This window comes from Mugil cephalus, chromosome 12 (assembly GCF_022458985.1).
Source record: "Mugil cephalus isolate CIBA_MC_2020 chromosome 12, CIBA_Mcephalus_1.1, whole genome shotgun sequence".
NCBI classification, from domain to species: Eukaryota; Metazoa; Chordata; class Actinopteri; order Mugiliformes; family Mugilidae; genus Mugil; species Mugil cephalus.
The window spans coordinates 3,432,712-3,446,529 of record NC_061781.1 but is presented as its reverse complement, the minus strand read 5'-3'; the positions used below and the strand labels follow the sequence as shown (position 1 = coordinate 3,446,529).

General features: G+C 39.5%; 1 protein-coding gene across 2 annotated transcripts in view; it reads left to right on the top strand.

Annotated features, from left to right (window-relative positions):
* Positions 1-13,818, top strand: part of LOC125017361 (inactive dipeptidyl peptidase 10-like) — a 179,458-nt gene that overhangs the window by 120,247 nt on the left and 45,393 nt on the right. The window lies entirely within an intron of this gene.

Below are 13,818 nucleotides of genomic sequence, written 5' to 3'. Positions count from 1 at the left end.
CAAGAATATCTAGGTACAGTGTCTTGGTTGTCAGTGTCAGAGACAGAAACAGAAACTCTTTGATGAATTCTACAAATTGCACTACCTGACAAACTAGGATTTAAGATTTTGTGGTTATCTCTAGATGTAATTGAAATGGGTGACGAGTATAGCATTCCTTCCTAGACATGTCTGTTTACTTGTCTTATATGCCAACATAAAATTGACAGCATCTTTCACAATGCACAACTGTTTTTTAGAAAAATAAAGACTGAGAGCATTGTTTGGTGAGAGACAAAACACCGTTCTCATATATATATACTCACATCAGGCTGTCAGGCTACAGCTTGAATCTTCTTGTAACTGACAGTGACACAGCAGGACAATACAAACAAACATAATCCTGCAAAGTCCTAAAATAATTAAACTGAATACACGACACAAATTATTATGATAAAAATGTATCCTTAAATAATCCATAACTAATGTGAATTAGCTAGAGTTACACCATGATACATGATATACAAGTGAGTGACTGCGCTTCAAATCAAATGGATCTTTTTTCTACAACATTATCTATTGTGTAAAAGATTAAATGCACTATAGGAAAATATTGGTATATTAATCATCTTACAATAGATTTATAAATTCTATTACTAGAATTATCCTTTACATTGTCGCAGGTAACCCCCAGAGCCAAGTGTACATCTGATGAAACAAGCAATTTAAAGATGCTGCAAGGGTGCAATCTGTAGGTTGATCATTTTCATTTCCATCAAACGACATTTTCAAAGTGTCAAACCCCACTCCCTTGCCTCATATTTTCCTCAAAATCAGATGGTTTAGATAATGACAACTGTTCACGTAAACAGTCGTATAATCTGACCAAATTCTCTCCCGCGCGAACTTTGTTGTGCAGCTATCACCATGTTCCCAGATCAAGAACATCTAGCGTGGTTGTGCACAACAGATGGAAAAGCCGGGCAAAGGAACAAAAATAAAACCGTTGAGGAAAAAAGTTGAACAACACCAGAAATATCCTTTAAGGTGTCACAAAAAAATGTCAAAGATGCAGTTTCCACCAGCAGGCTACTGTTCTGACTCACCAGCTGTACACTTGATGTCACTGACTTTCAGCTGTTGATTCACTCCCTCGTGCTGAAGCTGAGAACCTGAGGCAGGGTTAGTCTTTAATGGCCGCCATCACAATGACTATAGCTTTTTTTAGACTTTACAATACACTATATTGAACTTGTACCAGGAAACGCCTTGGTTCTTGGTGTTGGGGTACATCCATTAAATCATTTCATGAGCAGTATCAATCACACAAGCTTTGTATTGAACTCAAAAACCTTTAATAATTTTCTCAATTTGTCAATGGTTATGTGATGGAAAATTACATTTTTATTTTTACTCTTCTCATATACGCTGTCTATTTGCTTAAGTGACCTTTTAGCCCACATGAGTTCATAACAAGTCAAAATAAGTTCATAATAAGTGCAACATTACATTACATGTGCAGACTGAAGACCTTTAGTTGTTTAGTTTGACCTTCTCGCCTCCTTTCTATCCAGAAGTAAGACTCAAGAAGTGGAAAGTACACTTTCACCAGATCCACGTGGAACAGACGTGAGCGTGGACTATAAAACATGTTGTCACCCCACATTCGGTGTGACATAATCTCTGGGTTTTGCTCTGTGTGTGTGTCTCCTTCTGTGCAGAATATTTGCAAATAAACCAACAAAAGTGATCAGTGAGTCTGAGTCATTACTAACTTCTCAACAACTCACTTGTTGAATTTTTCCACGACAGTTATTGAAAGCAACCACAAGTTGATATTACACAAAAAGCAGTAGTGCTATTGATACCATTTCTATGGACAATAAAAAAAGGAAAAATTAAATTACTTTTCCATTCCAATTTTTTATTCAGTTACTATTATTGTTATTATTATATTATGTCAATGATTTATGTATCTCATTGTGACAGTTCTCCAATCCCAAGCTGGGCTAAATAACTGGGCTAACTCATAACCATAGCGGAAAAAAATTTGACAGAGGTAGAAAATCTAATTTCTGGAATATTCAAGAAGCATGCTTTACAAACACCTTGCTGAACACTCACCAGAAGGAAGGTCTAATGAAAGGTTCTGTTGAATTGAACAATGGGACGCACTGAATCCATTTCCGTTTGGAGAGAGACTCATTTAACTAAATGTTTATCAACTTTCAGTGTTGAATACCAGAGTTTACATTTCCCACACTGACTGTAAAGTACTCATTGAGTAAAACACACTTCATATGTTTGACAAAGTAAAGGTGGACAAAGACTATAAACGTCACATTCTTAGACTGCCTTGACTCAAACATCTGGGGGCATCAAGCAATAACCAATTTCCTAAACCTTGTGTAAAAAGCAAGAAATAAGACATCCCATGTCTGTGCATTGATATTTATTCACTTTCCACTTGAAAGGCATTGTATGTGGATGGTGTTCTGTGTAATGAACCCAGTGACAGCACCACGAGTTATAAAAAATCTGACCCAACCTACTTACGGTTTCATGCTCACATTGTTTGTTTTCAAGAGTCTGTGGAGCTTCATACCTTACGGAAAGGAACATTGTTGAATATATTTATCTGAAGGAAGGGCCGACGTGCAGATTCTCCAACCTGACATTAAGAACTTTATGTGTGTAATTTAAATAACGTAAAATAATAAATTCATTCTTAAAAATATATCCTTGTATAGAACATAATACCAATTACTGTGGATCGGTAGCAGCCGGTGTGTCATTCTATTGTGAATCAAGCATATATCCACCCACACAGTCCTCTGGGCCACTGTCCCCTTGGGTCATGAGGGCCGATGCATTATGGAGTGACATTCATATCCCCATCTATAACCTGGACAACCCTGCCAAAGGGCTGTGGCATGGCACTTCATTAAGTCTCCAGTACATTTGATGTTCTGTCTCACATACAGGGCCACAGTGAAAAGACGACAGTTGACGATGAATTAAACATGGTGGGTTTAAATATAGACTTCCTCAGACAGAGGCGGCTCTATAGTGTCTCCTCCATGAGCTCCTCACATCTCTTGACTTCATTGCTTCACTGACTCAGAAGGAAATGCATTTTAAAAGTCTCCATTGATTGACAAGATAAATACCTTAAAGGTTCGTTAAAAAAAAAAAAAAAAAAAAAAAAAAAAAACATACACCATATAGCTGCTGGAAATACTGAACCTGTCAGGACAGGGACTAACCACTGAAACCGGACGCAGAATACAACAAGTGGAGGGTTAAGAACCAAGAGTTGTTTATTCTTTTGAAAGGCCCTGACCAGGATAGACGGTGCTCCTTTTCTGTTCTTGTGATTTCCAGGAGGTCCAAAACACAGGATCAGCAGAGCGACAAAATGACCAGAAAAATATTTGTATTTCAAGTCAGCTGAACGTGTCACGTCACCAGGTGACTAAGGCTACAATCTGGTGATTTGATGGAGTGATAGCTCAAAACAAGGACTAGACATGACAAAACCTGCCCACAGTCTAAAGGAGTCCCAGAAAATATTCTGACTTCTGTTTGAGAAAAGTTGCAATAAAAACTGCAATGAATAACGCTTTTACCAAATTTATGATAGACTGCTCTTTCTTATCATGTTATTGTGTTGTCTTATAAACTGTAAATCCATTATGTCCGTCCTGAAGAGGATTGTACAGAGCCATCCCTATTCTCGTAAAAGTAATATTTATTATTAAATGAAATAACATACATAATTAATAATCCAAGAAGTACTGCCTAAGCTTCTGTCAGTTGTCCATATTTTTTTCTTTTTTGCCTGTATTTCCTGATGTTACACTGAGGATGCAAGGTGACAGTTGTTTAAAATGTTCATAATGTAACCATATTTAACTGATTTCTAATCTCTTGGGAAATATTTTGCCTTGAAATGACTAGTTCTGTGAATCGGTACCATGTTTATCAGTTTCCAGTTTGTCAGTGTCATTGTCTGTGTCGATGTTACTGCATGCTCTCGGTGTCGACGAGGTGACTTAGCAATGAAAGACCTTGAGATAATTGAAGTGTTCCAGTTAGAGCCACAAGGGAAGTGCAGGTTAGAGGCATAACTGCTGACTACACGGAACAATACAGCGTCCAGGTGCAGGCTGGGAGACAAAAAAGGCACCTTTGAAGAGCGACTCTGCTGCTTCCCTGAAGGAGAAAACCCCTCCTTTTAGGAGAAGGACTGGGACCAGTTTAGTAACGTTTTCCTCAACAGAAAGGTGGTGTGTTGTTTATCTGACATAGTTGCTGACATTGTTTTAGGTGATGAGATGGAAGCTGGATTATGTTCCCTGCCTAGAGAAGAGTAAGTTTTGGAAACCAGTGCTTTTTTGCACTTTTACAAGTTATCTGCAGTAATGATGAAAACGAAGCATGTCGACCTTAATGTCTTGTGTGGGCTGAATAATTGAAATGGCAAATGAGCAAGGATTAATTAGTTGTGATGGACAAGGCTTATACACTGCTGTGTAAAACCAGTGCAGTACAAGAACAGCCTGTTAATTAGTTTGTTAGTTGTACTGTAGGTATCACTGAAGCAGCACTGAACTATTTCTGCTGGAAAATTCCCACCCTTTCACACTGAGTCCTTGGACACAACCTTAACAAGTCAATTGGAATGACTCAGAATAGCGTGTTGAATAAGGCTCACTAATCAATTAAATCTCATTATTGATGAAGTCTAAAAGGTTCGTGTTGCACTGATGGTGTTGTGCTAATCTGTCTCTTAATCTGCTAATCTAATCAGAGAATGTTGCTCATTTCTTTCTCTCATGGAATAGTCAGAGGCTGGAAGGGCTGCGTGAGTAGGTAGGCTCTAATTTAAGGCACATGTCTGTTTTTCTTTGGTGAAATCCCCGTACACTGGATGATTCAGAGCAAGGGGTGATTATTGGATGCCGCTCGTGCTGACTCATTTTCACTGATCTGAGACAGACATGAAAGCTGGAGATATTTTAAAGTGAAAAACGCCTATGAACTTTAATTGTACGGCAATGCTGTATGGCACACATTGCAAATGGAGTGCTCCTTTAAAAACGGAGCTCTAACTCATCTATAAATCTTTTGTGCCAGCTCTGCAAACAGTATGTGATTAAGGAAATATGATTGAAATTTGAGGATTCACTTTTCATTCACTGTTTAGGTCAGTAAACAGTAAAGTGCTTTGATTTGTTTTCTGACTCACTGGACACAGCACAAACTTAGACAATTCGCCTGAATCGGTTCACTGACTCGAGTTAGCGGACTCTCTGGAAACAGTGCAGACTCAGATGATTTGGTTCACGGAGTTCACTCCAATCATTGCAAGTAACAAGTTCAATATTGCAATAAGCAAAAAGTGTTTATTAAGTGGTGATAAACCATAGTATAAGCACATTATTCATATCTATTATCTATATATATACACAACACTGACTCAAGTGAATCAGATAGATTTAATGAGAGACTCTTAGTCTGTAAAATCGACTGAGTTTCCCACTACTATCTGGCACATCACTAGCGTGGCGTGACTCATATGTGGCATGGCATGCAATAAAGCTACTTTTTGATCTCCTCATCTCTCAGAAAATGGTTTTGCCTACATCATCTTCACTTGTTACTGTGCAAAACCCGAACAGTGAACCTACCATAGTGCGGAGTATGTAATTATGCTATCTTGTGCAGTATTATTTGCCCACTGTCTCTTTTATTCCCCACAGTTTTTAAGGCTTTTAACAGATGAATCATAACAGTCCAGTCCATCGTAGAAGCTGTGAGATTTCTTTGACAAGTGAGAGACACTTAGTACAACAAACTCTGTGTGATTAGTTACATGGAAATTTCTACAGCCCAGAAATGTATTTTAACTGAAGAGGTACAGTTCATTTTGCGGAGGAATGGAAATGTATCCGTGCTGTGTAATCACAACCATCAGTGTTCTGTCCAAATGTATGTCCACAGACACATCTGATGCCATCTAACCACAGTTAGCTGTCGTCCTGTTGGTGGATACAGCACAGCCTCACTCACATGCTCCTGCACATTAACAGCTATAACCATGCAGATGACAGACAGCTCTAAATGTCATCACGTATCATTTGTCTTCTTTTGTGCGCAAGTCTCTCTGTCCATCACTGTTTATCTACTCCAGCATCATTAGTAAAATTCCTAACTAACCTAACCCACTCAATGATGTATCATGTAACATGAGACGTGTTCATGTAATGTGTCATGGTATTCCATCCAGACTTGGATGGAAGGTCTAGTTTTATGATTTTATGAGTAACTGGATTATGAATAAACAAATGCACTAAGATTAAGTGATGACAATATAAAACATATTGCAAGGGTGTCTTCCCACTGCGTTAGGTTCCATGAAGATGAGGTTCGCTAGTTTGCATGAAAGCCTGACACAAGGCTCTGCATGCAAGCAAAGTATGGCAATGTTCTGCCATCTTCACAAGGCATGAAATTCACGGTCATTACAACTAACCATCTGCCCGTGTCATGAGCATGGCTAAAGTGTTTTTAAGTTTGTCACGATCACCTTCAAAGATGTGATTTTGCAGCATTTCGAACTGTAAGTCTAATAAAAAACAATTAAACTATTTTCCTTTAAGATTTCTGAATTACGTCACAGAAATTATATACAGTACAGTATATACCTCACCCTTACTCCCCAGCACATGCTGCCATATTTACTGTCAGCTTCTGCACAACCAAACCCTCAACTTTAAGAGCTGGCTTTGAGCTCTACTAGCTGTGACATTTTGTGGCATTCAGGCGTTATGCAACCATGGCTAAATAATTCATCGTATGCTATGCATATTACATTGTGTCCAGAGTTCCCACTTGGCCCACACTCAATCGGTGTGCATCCTCATGCTGTAGCGTAAACACTCTCAGGCTAAAATTTTACTCCCACCTACCTGTACGTAGCACACTGCAGCCAGTAGAGTTGTAGCAATGTTTGCAAAATTACAGTTAGGGATGTATTGCATGTGAAAAGAGTCATTACAGAGGGATGTATGTTGTATCAAGACGTTTCAGTGGTTTGGACAGTGTATCATGTCCTTTAAATTTGTTTAATTGTAGTACACAAATGAGCAGTAACAGTACAAAACAGTAACGACATGTAATTAAACAATGTAGTACAGCACCCTGCAAAGGAAGGCAACACATGCAAACATTTCACACATAGGTGACTTTTATGAAGATGACAGGAAAACTGTGACTATTGATCTATTTAATTTGCCTGGTTACAGATATTTGCTTGATTTCAGTTAAGTCTAGTAACACTAACCCGGCGGTTTCAGTGTGAAATTGATGCAGAAGATATGGTGACAACGCAGACTCTAGCGCTGTAACTGACGTGCACCCACCTCAGAAATGTAACACCCACCATGGACCGCAAGAGCAGTGATTGGTGTACTTGCTAGTAGCGTGTATCCACTTTAGTTTTTGCCGTCTGCTTCTCTACCTCCACAATCTTTGAACCGCTGAAAATTATAAATGGCTTGCACTGGTGCTGGCTATGTGCGCACGTTACAACATTTATGTCCCACAGTATTCTAAAAGAGACTTCTTTAATATGTTCAGTGGACTTCACTAACCGAATATGAGCACTGGCTTGACTGCATTGTGGCACGCAGCTATGTGCCACAATCAAATCATCAAGCTGGGATGCCCCCACAAAGTCCCTGGACCCCTGGGTCATGCAGTTTATTCAAGGTCATAATGAATCCCTCCAAGAACCTGATTTTGTGAGGGCAGAAAAGAGTAGTGCAGGTTCGCACGGAGATGCCATGGTGTACCAGCAGCTAACATGTGGAAGCGCTGGTACTGCGCATCATTGAGTAGCAACTGATTTCCGGTGCTGGTCCAAGTCTGCTTGGATGTGACAGTTTCTGTGGAAAAGATGTGATTAGGCTGTGGCATAAAAACTAGATGTTGAGATTAAAGGAGCTTCTTTTTCATTGTGGTTACACTTATATCATGTCATTAAGGTTATGGAACAGTCATGATTTATAACAACCAACCCACAGTGTCGTCCTGCTTCAATGCTTTATGAACCTATTCATCCACCACGACATCGTGCCATGTCGACCATAATGACTCTGTAACTTCTTCCCCAGACCTCCTCCTTTGTTCCTTTCATACTTACTGTGACCACCTAAGGTTGCTTTGATTTGACAATAAATGTGTGTCATTTCAGTGCATTTGCTGACTGATGTTTTACACAGCTACTAAAGGTCGACGAACAGCGAAGTGTAACTTCATGCACCAGGGACACAGCGAAACAGGAGAGATTCATCTCTAAACTGTTCCACCGCATTACACACAGTTGTCTAAACTATCCCTCCAGTATTCCAATTTCAAACAGCTCAGACTAGCTCAGACTGTGATAATCAGCTGCAGATCAAAAAGTGCTGAAAAAGGCACTGAATGTGGACATATCTCAAACTGGGAATTACAATGAATAATTGAAGAAGGTAGAACGACGCTTTACATCTGCCACCACGGGGCCACACAAGATTACGATTTCCTCAAGGGACGACAATTAGGCATGTTATTAGGAAACGTGACTGGCTTGAGCACTGAATAGTATTTGTTATTGCAGTATCTGCCTGTGGTGAGCTGGCACAATTAATCTCTCATTTCCTGACAGTTATGGCAGTTATGTGGGAAGCGGACTCCGGAACTGGACAGTTAAAGCCTAAATAACAGTTTTTCAAAGGAAAATTACAATGTGTCTCGTGGCACAAGTACACCAAGCACAGGCAGTGGAGATATCAGTATCCCAGTAGTCTTGTTTGTTTCTGCAAGCACTCTTATGTATTGTTGTTTACTGGTAAAATTTACTGTAGATACTCGCCTCAGAGAATCTTGAGTGATTATTAGTATTTGGGGATTTACAAGGCATTTTTTAAGGCCTACATTTGTTTTTTTTGTTTGTTTTTTTATCCATTTGTTGTTCTACTAAGTGCCACCTTTTGTCTGTGAGGTTTGCTCACAGATGATCCAATTCAGAGCCACTAAAACTTCTCAGCAACACTAACTTAATGTAAAGCACTCACGCCACGTCTCACTAACAGCAACTGTTTGTGAGACGTGGCATGTTCATAAAATTCAATCATAAGCAAAAATTGTTGGTAGTCGGTTGTGTTTAAATACACATGTGCTGCAGATTGATTTCATAAATAGTGTGGCACTGTTAGTTTGAGTGTTTCACCCGAGGAAGCTTAATAATGAATGGTCAATGGTCAATACTGCTTTTCTGACCTTGTGGATAAAACACAATGTGAGCTGCAATATGGCTTTTGCAGCTAGAGTTACTTTTGCATGAAATAACAAAAATTCTGACCGGTTCCACAGTGCTCTTGCTGCACTTTTCATACAGACAGGAAGTCTCCATTCTTGGCCTATGAGTAATTCAATGTGGCACATCACATCTGCAGTTTTTTTCATCCTCCTTCTTTGGTGCAGTAAGCGCAGCAGTACATAGTCTGCATGTGTGTCTGCTACCACTCTGATACTTCCACAGGTGTGTGAGAGTGCACACTGAGAATATTGATTGTGGGGTCGTACTTCATTGGGCGCACTGTTTGCATGAGTTAGGTTGTCTGTGTGTGACTCATGTGACAGGTTTGACCTGCTCTTATATGGTTTTCACTTAAAGCCTGCCTACTCTTTCAGATATGAATTGATTGTTGACTTGTCACCTAAGGACACCACGTCACGTTTCGGATTTTATTAGACAAGACTAGTATATGTCTAAACATGATGGAAACATGTATGTATGTATCAAATTTGATCTTTATTTAATCCTTGTTTGATGATAGTACCAACCACGTGGTGTCATTTGGTGGCAACAAAATGGCTGCATGTGCTAGGTACTATTATCAAAACAAGAAATTAATTAAAGGTAAAGTTTGATGGCATAAAAGGACAGGGATTTTCTTCAGGAGAATTCTTGTTTACTTGACTTAAACCAACACGCACAAAAGCTCTAGTGGCAGCATGTGTAGTGTGCAGTGACCATTACTTAAGTCCAGGTAAGTCTGGCAGGAAGATGTTGAGGCATTTCATTATTCATCAGGTTACAGACGTACTACATTACTTATACATTGGAGTCTTAGCTTGTTCTTTTTCAGCTACTAATGTTCCATTATTTAAGGAGACAAGAGCAGAGCAGTAATGTTTTAAAGATAAAACAGAATGAGTTCCATTTTATTAGCTCTAAATATTAATTTATCCCCCATAGGCAGGCACCGATTTGAGATTTAATACCAGTGGACTTCATATGGAAATTGTAAAATTGCATTGTCTAGTATTTTTTATTTATTTTTTATTTTATGTTATTTTATTTTATTTTTTTTACAAGTGGGTTAATTCCAATGATTGAAAATCTTAATATACCTTGATACAAGCTTTCACTGTATTTCAAATTGTCAGGCTAAATGTAATTGTAGCTAACATGATCAAAATTATCTGACAAAGGTGTTAAATGAAACACCACACTAAGAGGGAAGAACAGATTCAGAGCAGACATGTGACATGTGACAAATCACATGATATACGAACCTTTGTGGCCATCCAGATGTGAATGTCTATCTGTATGAAAAACAAAAAGCTATTATCGCATGAAAACGATAATTACACTGATGAAGTCTGTAGCCTATGTATTTTGCAAAGACAACTCATACATATGTCAACCTGGCAAAACTGTCAGTCCTGATGGCATGTCAGACTACCTGTGTCACTATAGCAGCTGGTAAACACCATGATACCAAGAGAGATATTTTCAACAAAACACTATTTGAACCGAGACTGCAATAACATATTATGTATATACTCATGCTTTCATACTCACGTTGTCAGGCTCTGACTAGTATGAATGACATGTTCTGTGTCATTTATACTAGTCAGAGCATGAGACCATGAAGCAAATAACAGGGAGCATGCTGTATTGTGACCGGTACTAATAGTCTGGACGGTGTCCTGATCTTGTGTGAACGCATCTGTCATTGTCACTGGATTTGTTTCTTTCCATCTTGGAAAGGGATAGCGAAATGTAATATCCACCCTCAGTGATGAACAGGTTGTTCATGTATTTATTTATTTATTTATTGTCTGCATTTGTCTCCATAGTTAAACACCAGAGGGTGTCAACTTCATATGAGATTGATGCAGTTATATTCTTGCAGCTGAATATTTCATTATTTCAGTGTGTGTGTGTTACCATCACCAGCCCTCCCTGGGAGCTAGTTAGTTGATCTTTATTGAATGGAGCGACCTTGTGTGGCAGAGCAGTGCTACACCTTGGTGAATAGAGGGGGAGAACAAAGGACAGACAAGATGTGGAAGGATGGACAGAGGAAGAGAGGCCAACTCAACTCACTCAGGTTTGACTGGGTCCAGGGGGTGCTGGGTAGATCTATGGAGAGATGGGAGAACCCAGGGGGGTAAGGGTGTCCCAGTAGAGGAGCTGAGTCAACGATAGGGCACATGATGATAGTGTGAAAGAGCAGTCCAGCCCATAGTAGGCAGGACTCATCAATTCTTCTTGATGGGACCTAGCACGAGCTGGCAGGTGACAGCATGCATGCATGTGGGCATTCCCTAAATATGAGTGAGACCATTACCAGGGCCCAGAGTCAGGTCAGTGAACCCAGTCCCTGAGTACCACCACCCCAGTACTGAGCACATGGGTACCAAGACCGAGAACCACCATAGCCACCATAGCTACAGGACGTTCATTTAAACATTGGACTGACAAACTGGAAGGAAAGACCGCACGTCTGAAAATGTGTTCAGTGAAATTGCTATCCCAGTAGGTGATTAGCATCTGCAGCTACACACATGTCTCACCAGCTTCTCAGCTACTATCTACCAATAAGGCTGAGTCACAAACATACAGTCTGGACTCCATTCACCAATTCAGCTTATACTGTACTAGTACGATACTATAATTTGGTATTCATGTGATTCATGTGAAAGCATAATTAATTATTTATTTAATTAATAATAGCATATACTGTATTGTGAGCTTAGTAAATTCAGAATAATGTATTATTAGCCTAATATGCCTCAGCTTATTATTTTGAGCAATAGTTTCTTAAATACACAATGATGATAATCAAGACATACCTGACACTTGGACAAATGACACACAGACTGCAGCTCCGGCCTGCTGCGCCTCTTTGATAAATACATACAGCACATGTGTTTGTAACAGGATGCGGAACATACTTAAACAAAGCTTCTGTAACTTAAACAAAGTTCTGTCTCTCTGCTAGCCAGTGGGCACTTTGTTGTACGGAGCTGTTAAAAAAACATGTTCCCAGTGGCTTTAGCTTGATCTGCTTTGGCTTAGTTTGGACCTCATTTGTTTGCTGCTCTGGGTTGAGGCATACACCAAATGAAACAATATGAATATAAAATGGATGAAGTGATTGGAGTTTTCGGACAAACTGTCACTTCTACCTAATAATGGCACCAAATGAAAGGTCCCATGGACTCATTATCTGGGAACAATGAATGTGTGTTCCATTTTTCATTAACAGCAGATCTAATAGTTGGTGAGGTGGATTCATAGCCATCCAGCAGACGTTGCCAAAAAAATCTTCCTGGACCAGATCAGATTCTAAGGTTAACTTTGACATTTCTGGCAGCTAACTACACCAGCCCACAGTACATATTCATTTTTTAAAACCAATATAATCTTTCCCCAAACCATCTCTTTCCACGTTCCATTGTTGAGTCTTTAGGTGATAGTGCTCACTTTGGTCAAAGCAGCAATTCCTGTAATTTCTACTCTAATCTTAGTCCCACATTTTATCACTGCTGCAGGCTGACTGGTCTTCTGTGTTGAAAAAAAAATTGAAAAAATTGCATTCACATACAATACCGGGATGAAACATAGAACTGAAACTAGAGTGGATTGGTTCCTGATTCCTGATTTTACTGAGTCAGGAATCACGAGTCCCAAGATCTCCATTAATCTGGATCCTAAGAGTCCTTTGGCTGCTAAGTACACAAGGCCCGTTAGCAGAAAAAACTACAGATTTGGCTTCAGCCCAGTCAGTGAATCAAAGATCAAGTCTTCAACAGGGGGTCTGCGACACCTAGGGGGTCCGTGGGAGCACTTCAGGGGGGTTGCGTGATCTTTGGGTGATTAGACATTTTTCATATATATTTTTTAAAATTTTCTCCCCAAATTTTAATTTGTTTGTTAAATACACATCAAGGAAGGGATAAATTGAGGTTATCTTTCAGTCAGGACTCCATTCATTCAGCAATACAGTGAACCATTTCACACGGAGCGCCGCCCAAGCCGAGACCAGTCAATCTAAGCCTCCTGTACACAGTAGGACCCACCTGTATCGCTGTTGAGCCAATCACGAGGCTGCATATTACACTGAGGTGCAGTCCAGATGCACGCTGCAGAGAAGCTAACAGTACAGATCGCTCCCATCAGCCAACTGAGGCCAAAAAGTTTTGGTGATTCACTGTTCCTACTACATGTAGCTATGTTTAAAGGTAAAGGTGTGTATGTTTATGGCAGTTGCATGGCCACCGTACTGTTGCACATGTTTGAAATTTGAACATATATTATTTGAATATCTTAATATTGAATGCAAAATGATAGTAATAATGTATATTTATAAATAGCACTAGGCTGAGCGTAATATAGGACACATATAGTAGGTATGGGGTCCCTGCTTAATCTCTCTATCAGTTTGGGGTCCTTTGGCCTGAAAAATGTTGAAGTTAAATATTGTAACAGAAATG